General features: G+C 39.4%; 1 pseudogene; it reads right to left on the bottom strand.

The window, feature by feature from the left end:
• Positions 1 to 835: 835 nt before the first annotated feature.
• Positions 836 to 9881, bottom strand: part of LOC127633909 (anthrax toxin receptor 1-like) — a 40133-nt pseudogene continuing 31087 nt past the window's right edge.

Raw genomic sequence — 9881 nt, 5'->3', positions numbered from 1 at the left:
CAATGATGGTTTTCTGTCAGGTCAGCAGTCTTCCCCATGATTGTGAATTCAACTGAACCAGACTGAGAGACCATTTAAAGGCTCAGGAACCCTTTGCAGGTGTTTAGCTGATTAGAGTGTGACACTTTGAGCTACAATACTGAACCTTTTCACAATATTCTAATTTTCTGAGATTCTGAATTTGGGGTTTTCATAAGCTGTAAGCCATAATCATCAAAATTATATCAAATAAAGGCTTGAAATATCTTACTTTGCTTGTAATGAGTCTATATAATATATTAGTTTCACCTTTTAAGTTGAATTACTGAAATTAATGAACTTTTGCACGATATTCTAATATTTCGAGTTTCATCTGTACAGTATATCCAAAAAACTTGTCTAAGCAATCCCATATTACCAAGTTATCTTTTTTCAGCATACACTGTGATTCCATTTTGGGAAAACTCCCACTATTTGATCAACAGGGTCCCCTTACCTTAAAGTTTATTTGCCAAAGATTATGGTCAAAGGGCCATGAGAGTAAGATGTCTATTTGAGTGTTTACAGTCTTTGGAGGGACATCCCCATAGTGGATTAACTTTAGGTGGAGTGTACATGGAAAGGGGGTGCTTGTATATGTGTGTGTGTGATGTGTGACTGATTGTGTTATGATAGGTGTGACCTAAAGGGTACAAAAAAGTTAATTCCTATTACAACAGCTATTCTATATACAAAACAGAAAGCCATTTTTCTAAAAGAAGCTTTGAGTGTTTAAAGTAATTCCCTATTAAGGAGTGTCTTGTGATCACAGTTCACATGCAAAGCCCCCAATAACCCAACAACTGCCAGTAAGAGCTTGAAAGTCAACCTTTATTAATACTGTGGGAAAAAAAATCTTCCATGAGCATTTCAATAAATGCATGAGTATTGTTGTTATTACACTTATTACATCATAACACAATATAATTGTGATTTATAATTCTATCAACTTTTAATGTTTTTTCTCTGTGGAATAGTACAAATCAAAATACTTCAAATGATTGCCACAAGTAAAGAAAACAAACCCAAATAAATCCAAATCCAAAACCTATATGATCATATTGCAATTATTGCCATCAAAGTCATTCAAAGCTATTGATTTGATTACATTTTCATTTTAAATAAAGGTAAATTAAAATAAAAATGTAATAATGTCAATAGCTTTGAAAGACACATTATACTAATTTTAATAATTTATGGGGATGAGGTGAAAGTTTTCACTTGTTCACAGCTGAGCACTTTACTAAGTCCCTTTTTACAAATGAACAATGGGAAAATAAAATGCATGCACCAATCTTTTAATGAACAAATGTATAAACAGTGCTACTGTATCATACTTGAATGAAGTAGGTAATTAAAAAACAAAAATCAAACAAACACAGAAGGCACTAGTTATTATCTAAGTGATTTTTTTCATTTTATATTTTTGGGTTTCATGCACAGTATCCTGCGTTTAACAGAGGACACCTTGTCGTATTCAAGTACCTTCTTTTAGGCGTGGGGATAATAAATAAAATGCCGTGAACTGCCCTGCAGTTGCAATATGTTTGATGATGAAATGCAAAGAAAACAAGATATCAACATACAGTACAGATGTGGAATACAGAAAAAACATGACTTTGCATAGACTGAGAGGTTCAAACTTTCTAACAAATCAACCGACAAAAAAAACTAATAAACAGATGGGTGAATAATATCACATAGCAAAAAAATACTTAAATTCTCTCATGATTTAATCACCCTCCTGGTATCCTAGATGTGTAAGACTTTTTTCTTCTGCAGAACTCAAATAATGATTTTTAAAATATTTCAGCTCTGTAGGTCCATACAATGCAAGTGAGTGGGTGCCAACATTTTTAAGCTCCAAAATCCACTCAAGGGCAACATAAAAGTACTCCAGTCAACTCTGGTGGTTCAGAACCAATATGATAGGTGTGGGTGAGAAACAGATCAATATTTATGTCCTTTTTCCTTCACTTTCACTTTCTTCTCCTTCTGTTTTTGGTGATTCACATTGATCATGCATATCGCCACCTATTAGTCAGGGAGGAGAATTTATGAAACAAAAAGACTTAAATATTGATCTGTTTCTCACCCACACCTATCACATCATGCCTGAACACATGGCTTTAACCACTGGAGTCATTTTAATTACTATTATGATGCCTTTATGTGGATTTTGGAGCTTCAAAATGTTGGCACCCATTCACTTCCATTGTATGAACCTACAGCTGAGATATCCTTCTAAAATCACAATTTGTGTTCTACAAAAGAAAGAAAGTCATACATCTGGGATGCCAGGAGGGTGTGTAAATCATGGGAGAATTGTCATTTTTGGGTGAACTATCCCTTTGATGCTCTTAAAATATGCTTAATTTTCTTTATGCAAAATATAATTTCTTACTATTTTGTCTTTTGTGGTAAAATGTGACCTGAACATGCCTCATGAGATTCATCCAGATAAACATTCAGAATTAAATCTAAACCATTCTTAGACCCTATTTTGGCACCTTCTAGAATCCGTCAAAATTCAAGCATCCAAGTCATTTATAGATAAACTGTTCCACCAAAATGAAGGATCTTGTGATTTACCAAGACGTTCAAAGAACTGTGAAACTAAAGGAAATGGTCAAAACCAAGCCTTTGCACATTCATTACTTGCATTAATCTTACACTGTGACATGCAATGATGTTCCTCTTTGGTCACATTGTCTCAGACTCCTGAAACAGGGTCAGAGACTCACCTGAGAGAGCTTGCAAACCAACAACTGTAAAACACAACCAAACCTAACCATAACAAAAACTAGAGGCACAAGCACAGGACGCTGTACAGCAAAACATAGCATCTAAACTGTTTTTGTGTGTGTGTGTGTGTGAGTGGAAATTTTGGCTTCTTTGGCATATATATATATATATATATATATATATATATATATATATATATATATATATATATATATATATTGGGAAATGTGTTCTTTAAAGCGCTGCATACAGGTTTAATTTGACATAATCTCCAAAACTTCAACAAGTTCAAATGCAACAAGCTAATCTATCCTTTAAACTCTTCCTGAAATGTCCAGCCTCAATAAAAAGGAGTACTTCAGTCATTCTAAAGCTAAAAATGATCTCTCTTAATCTTTACTCATTTGCTTCTGGAAATCTCAGTAGTTGAATTTTTTTGTCAAGACAGTTATTTATTTATTTTTGCTCTTATAATTTTTGCTGTCCAGCAACAAACTACACACCACATCCTAATCTAACCTGACTGATAAATACCGTGCTTTTTATAATCCTTTGGCGAGAGGAGCATTTTTTGGCTATTTGGAAGAATTGTACTGGATGGGGAAGGGGGGGTCTTTCTCTCATGGCCTACCATCAAGGCTAGGCGGGGGGCGTGCTGGAGGGGGGCAAGGTGGTCCTGGGAGGGTTCGGGCAGGTGGTGGACCTGGTGGAGACTGTGCCAGGGGTGGTCCCCTCGGAGGTGGGCTGTTTGGGGAGACGTGACCGGGCTAGGAACCGGGTGATAGTCTGGCGGGGGTGGAGGTGGGCTTTGAACTCGTGGTGGGGCTTTTGCAGCCTCTTCTTTCACTCGTGTAAAGTTGATGCATCGGCCCTGAGGAAAGAACAAGAACAGAAACATTGCACATCAGTGAGGTCATCCTTCTCTGTTGAAAGTGGCCACTGTCCAATATGCAGGCAATTTGTCCTATTTTCCAGAATGTTGCTGTGGTAATGACACCCAAATCTGAGCAATTCTTTCTTTCACTCGTCGCTAATTTCTTACTAACTCGCACACATATACAACATCTCGCACATTGGCTGAGCCCTGTGAAAACCACAGATGAAATCACCCAGAATTGTAAATGCATCATGGAAAGTCCTCTATAACCTCAAATGCTCCTCTAAAGAGACTCACTTGACTTCATGAACAATACCTAATAAGTAAATCTGTATATATATATTTTTTAAACTGAAAAGAACCATACATGTATATTTAATGTTCTTGTATTAAAGTCAACATGAAATCAAAATTGACACTATTTACTTTCTTTAAAGCTGAAGTGTGCATTTTCTGTACCACTTGAGTCACCAAATGGAATTGCTTGAGCCATTTGGTTGAACCAACGTTGTTAAGCTGCGGTGGTCGTGATGCTCAATCAGCAGAGCAATGTGCTAAATAATGTGTTCAGAAACAAATTTTAAATAATTTCATATTATTGTACGTGATTACACTCGGGGCTCTATTTTCGTGACCGCATTCGGTGCAGCGACTGTGCATAACGTCTCATCTAAGTTTCGTGAGAGCATTAATTATCAGTGCAATTTTCGTGACGGTAAGTGGGCATTTTTGCTGTATCTCTGGGTGTATGCACATAATCTGTGGATGTATTGTATGGTATTGAGTGCCACAAAGCACAATTTGCTAATTTCAAGAGAAAATGGTCATTGCGTTTAGATGTTTCAGAAGCACCTCTATTCTCAGCAGAAAGTCTATTCTCAGTTCCTGTATTTGCAGTTTGGAGACTCCACCAGCTGGTGGTAATAAAGTTAATGTCCAAACTCTGAAAATATATTTTTCACCTTGTGTCAAAGAGGGATTTTAAGTCACTGCAAAAGAGGCTGGTTTAAATGTAAGCATAAGCATAGTTCTAGAGGGGGACTCGCAGCTGCACATCATCACACCATTATCTAGTACATTAGCCATTGCTTTAAAAGACTGCTTACAATCCACCACTTGTGGGACTGTGTGCCAACACGACAACCTCCACCTCTCCACTACCACCAGTTAAGTCTCGTCCTCCACAGGGGTAGGCCCCACGCCCCTATCTCCAGCAGGATCTGACGGTTCAAGTGGCAATCCAGACAGGAATTCCGCCAAAATAGACCTTATAATTCTTTTCATCAAATAAATGTCATGTCAACTTTACCAATTCTGCAAGTCTTTCTGACAGTAGTTGGAGAGGGTAGAATGTTTGGATTTTACGGGAGATGGTTATATGGGATTTTTGACCACTTTGTGATTTTTATATATTTTTGTTTAGTTTGAAGTGTAATTTGAATTTAGAAATATTTTAGGTTTATATTAGTTTTTTTTTTGTGTTTCAATAAATGTATTTATTTTTTAAAGCAAAATTGACCAGTAGAAGTGAAGTGTGTGCAAAAATCAAAAGCCTAAAGCCCAAAATATACTTCGGTCAAACGTGAATGCTGTACAGGACCCATGACGCAATTCTCGTCATCGGCAGTGTGCTCGAGCACTGAACGCGTTCAGCACGATTTTTCTAAGCGCGTGTCTTTGAACACGCAGAATGTGCATGCGCCTGGAATTATGAGTTATAACTTGTGGGTCCAAAAGGTGGCGCATTTGACGATGTGCTAGAAGAAGATGTAATCACTGGTAAACAACAGGAGATGAAGGTAAAAACGTCAACAGTGGATTTGCACGGCAAGAGCGCGTGTGTGAGGAGGTCTGGAGATACCCGTAATTGTATAACTCAAGTATGAAGGACTATAGAGGCATCTTTATGAGACTAAACTCCTGAAGAGAAGTTCAGTGTCTCGTACAGTCATAGTGCACATGCACCAACCACCTGTTTAATTTGACAGGCTCAGGGTGCTCACGTCAAAATCAAAGAATACTTTAGGATTAACTTGGAAGGTCGATACAGTAATTGTTAATTCTAGCCATGATTTGTGTCACTTGATCAATATGGTTAATAACACTTACATTCTCTGCAATTTAATGGGTCCTACATCCAAATCCTGATAAAAACACATTTTCCATGAGTATTGAAAGTACCATGCCACTGCCATAGAAATATGCCTGATATTCAACAAGGCCGCAGTTAATGCACAAAATAAGGTAAGTCCATATATTTATTCTTTTTTTTCTTTTATTCTTTTATCCCCCTTTTCTCCCAAATTGGAATGTCCAATTCCCACTACTTACTAGGTCCTCATTGTGGTAAGGTTACTCACCTCAATCCGGGTGATGGAAGACAAGTCTCAGTTGCATCCGCTTCTGAGACCGTCAATCCGCGCATCTCATCATGTGGCTCGTTTTGCATGACACCGCGGAGACTCACAGCATGTGGAGGCTCATGCTACTCTCCGCAATCCACGCACAACTCACCACGCGCCCCATTGAGAGCGAGAACCACTAATCGCGACCATGAGGAGGTTGCCGCATGTGACTCTACCCTCCCTAGCAAACCGGGCCAATTTGGTTGCTTAGGAGACATGGCTGGAGTCACTCAGCACTCATTAGAAGTAGTTACTTATTACTAGTTATACCAATAGAACTAGTTATACCAATCGTACTGTACCCATGAGTAGACCTCTACTGAGTTTGGATAGTGCAATAGTAAAGAAAGAGTTCACAGCATCATATTGAGTGCTTTATGAGCAGTTATGTTCTCTCACACTAATGCTATCAGGTGTGTAATCACTATCAAATGACACTTTTCTCACTTACCTCGATTCTAATTCAGATTCCAATCCTATTTTTGTTTCCTACCCCATAAAATATATTGTTTTCCTTTCATCAGACTCTTAATGATTTAAGTAATCTTTAGGAATATCCGAAGACAAACAATGTCTTTTTTTTTATCAAACATCATTCGAACAGAACATATATTGCATAGGAGGAAAAATTTGTCAATAATGTATCCATAAGTCTTGGCGGTCCAGACTTAAAAGCCCTTCATGTATTTGCCCATATATTTACAGTGCAATGCCATATAAGCACAGGTAAGACCATGGATGGCTCCTCATTACTGTGGCCAATGTGGCTAGTCTTTCTAAAAAAACGAAATAATAATAATATTCAAATAATAACTTATTATTTAGTAGTATTTGTAATGAAAATATAGTAGCCTAAACACATTTAGAAACTTTAACTACAACTGCCACAGTATTAATAAAATTGAAGTTTAATAGATTCCTCCAAATAGATTGCTTAATTTAAAACTTATCATATTTCTACATTTTAAATCAAAATACCACAGATGTTGCTGCTGTAAACTTGTCTTAAACTTGTTAAACCTCTGTGCTGTTAATAATGTTTGGGCTTTCTGTTGAAGAGGTTTGATTTCCTCCACAGTGCTTAAAACTAGAAAATTCTTAGTAAAATTCAAATGGGTTGCATACATTTTGTCATCTGCGCTCTGATATCGAGGGAAGCCTGATGTCTCACTTGCATATGTAATCCTCATACTATAGGCTGACATGAGCGCGCTCCAGGAATACAGTAGAATGAAGCAGAGCAGAAGACTTTACCAGTGGCCTGGCCTCGAGGGTGCAGTAACACTCCTGTCTCTCTCTCCCACGGCTCTATCAACTCTTCCTCTCAGGTGGGGTAAGCTGCCACTAGTGTGTGTGCGTGAGGTTTGGGGTGCTCTTTTGGCATTGCGGGGAGCCGGGACACGGTTCAACAGTACCCGGTGATGGGGATATTGATCTGGCATTGACACTCCACAGGTCCACAGGGTTCAACCTGAACAACCTGAAGCCTATGTGGATTCAAACCAAACCTCCATTCATCAATGGTTGGTTCAAAATGGGGCATTGGATGTAAATAATCGGGTGAAGGTGAGGTTTGTGCATCGGGATATTTACGATAATCCTGCAGTAATCATCACGATTCTATTTCGGGGTCAAAAGCATAACATTGAGGCTGTGGTTGTAACGAGAAGCCTCGGCTTCACCAGCCCTTAGGGGAATTCCCGCTGAGGACGAGACGCTTAAGCACGTGTTTGACAAAGTAAAAGTTATTGATGGTCAACCCCTTCAGCCATGCATTGCACTCACATATCTGTATTTCTCATTTATAAATTATCTGTTGTATCGAGTGAAGCAGGATGCTCAGACAAAAGAAGATACAACCCAGTTGTTAGTACCAAGGAGTCATCGGGAAATGTTGTTCCAAGTGGGTAATCATAGTCCAATAGCAGGTCACTTGGGACAGGGGAAAACACTAAGCCGTCTCATGACCCGTATCTTTTGGCCAGGCATTCACGGGATGTTAGCCGGTGGTGTATGACATGCCGCGAATGTCAGCTGGTGAATCCGCCGGCCACTCCAAATGCGCCATTGCTCCCTCTTCCATTGGTCGATGTTCCCTTTAACAGAGTTGGCATGGACCTCGTCAGGCCATTAGAACAGTCAGCATGCAGGCATCGCTTTGTGTTGGTTCTGGTGGACTACGCAACGTGATACCTGGAAGCAGTGCCCCTGCGCAACATCTCAGCACGTAGAATGGCAGAGGCACTCTTCAGAATAAGCTTCTGAGTGGGGATTCCTAAAGAAATCCTCACCGACCAGGGGACTACTTTCATGTCAAGTACACTACACAAGCTGTACGAATTATCGGACAAGCGTGTACCATCCACAAACGGATGGCTTGGTCGAACGATTTAATAAGACCTTAAGAAATGTGATTCGTAAGTTCGTGCATGAAGATTCTCGGAATTGGGATAAGTGGCTTGAACCCCTGTTACTTGCAGTGCAAAAGGTCCCGCAAGCCTCCACAGGATTTTCTCCATTCAAATTATGATATAGGCATAAGCCGTGTGGCATCTTGGAGGTCAGGAAGGAAAATTGGGATGAGGGATCTTCACAAAGCAAAAATGAAATTTGATGAAAAAGATGACCCAGTCCACCAAAAGGAAGAGAGAGCCCACTGAGAAGCAGTTTATGCATTTGAATTGAAGCTTCACCATTGTGCTTTATGTGGATGTGTTTATTTTCTGTTACCGTAATTTCCGGACTATAAGCCGCAACTTTTTTCCCACGCTTTGAACCTCGCGGCTTAAACAACGATGCGGCTAATATATGGATTTTTCCCGCTTTCAAATTTTATTTAAAAAAAAAACAACATTCTGTGACGTGCTCAGTTTTTTGGCGGCATGAAGCTTTCATTAGACCAATGAAATTGCAGAACGGGTTAAGGTCAAACTTTAAAGATTAAATCGAGCGTGCTCAAACTTCCCATCATTCTGATTACGGTAGTCATTTTGTCACCCTCAAGACACGGAGAAATGCATATGATGCAGCTTTCAAGTTGAAGGCGATTGATGAATTGACTCCGTGCAAAAAGACAACTAAAGCTGAGGCTATTCAACTCCGACACCGAAGGAGATGACTTCAGTGGTTTTATGTGCATAAGAGGAGGAAGATAGTGACCAATGACTTTCTTGCTAGGCTACTGTTTACTGCTAATTTTTTATTTTTTGTTACAAGCCGTGTGTGGCAGCGGGGGCAGCGGCTTGTAACAGAAAATAAAAAACTGTCACACTGGCACCAGTGTGACAGTTTTCAGCACTTGATGTAAGTGCCCTTACCGCTTTTCTCTCCCGGACAGGTGCTTGACCACGCCCCCGCTGCCACACCGTGTTTCGTAAAAGCCTATTTATTTTTGTTACAAGCCGTGTTTCCTTAAAGCCTGTGTAAAGTTCATTTGTTTCAATGTACCGGTAGGCACCTGCGGCTTATAGACCGGTGCGGCTTATTTATGTTCAAAATGATATTTTTTTTTTAAATTCAGTGGGTGCGGCTTACATTCAGGTGCGCTCAATAGTCCGGAAATTATGGTAATAAACAGTGACATTACGGAGTTGGAATCGCTGTGTGGCGCTTCCTCTTTTTGACCCAAATACAAACTGTTACACCTTGTTTTCGTGCGAGCGTGGCGCGAGCCATCACATATGCCCTTCAACTGGACTCGGAAATATCAAAATTATGAGTTCCGAGCACATGAATGACCCAGCGGAAGTTCAAGTGGGAAACTTGAAATTCTAGATGATAACCGAGTTGCTGAGATGGGAGGATTCCTAAACTTTCAACATAACTTGTTATGATCT

This window comes from Xyrauchen texanus, chromosome 40 (assembly GCF_025860055.1).
Source record: "Xyrauchen texanus isolate HMW12.3.18 chromosome 40, RBS_HiC_50CHRs, whole genome shotgun sequence".
NCBI lineage: Eukaryota > Metazoa > Chordata > Actinopteri > Cypriniformes > Catostomidae > Xyrauchen > Xyrauchen texanus.
This window is presented reverse-complemented; position numbering and strand designations above follow the sequence as displayed.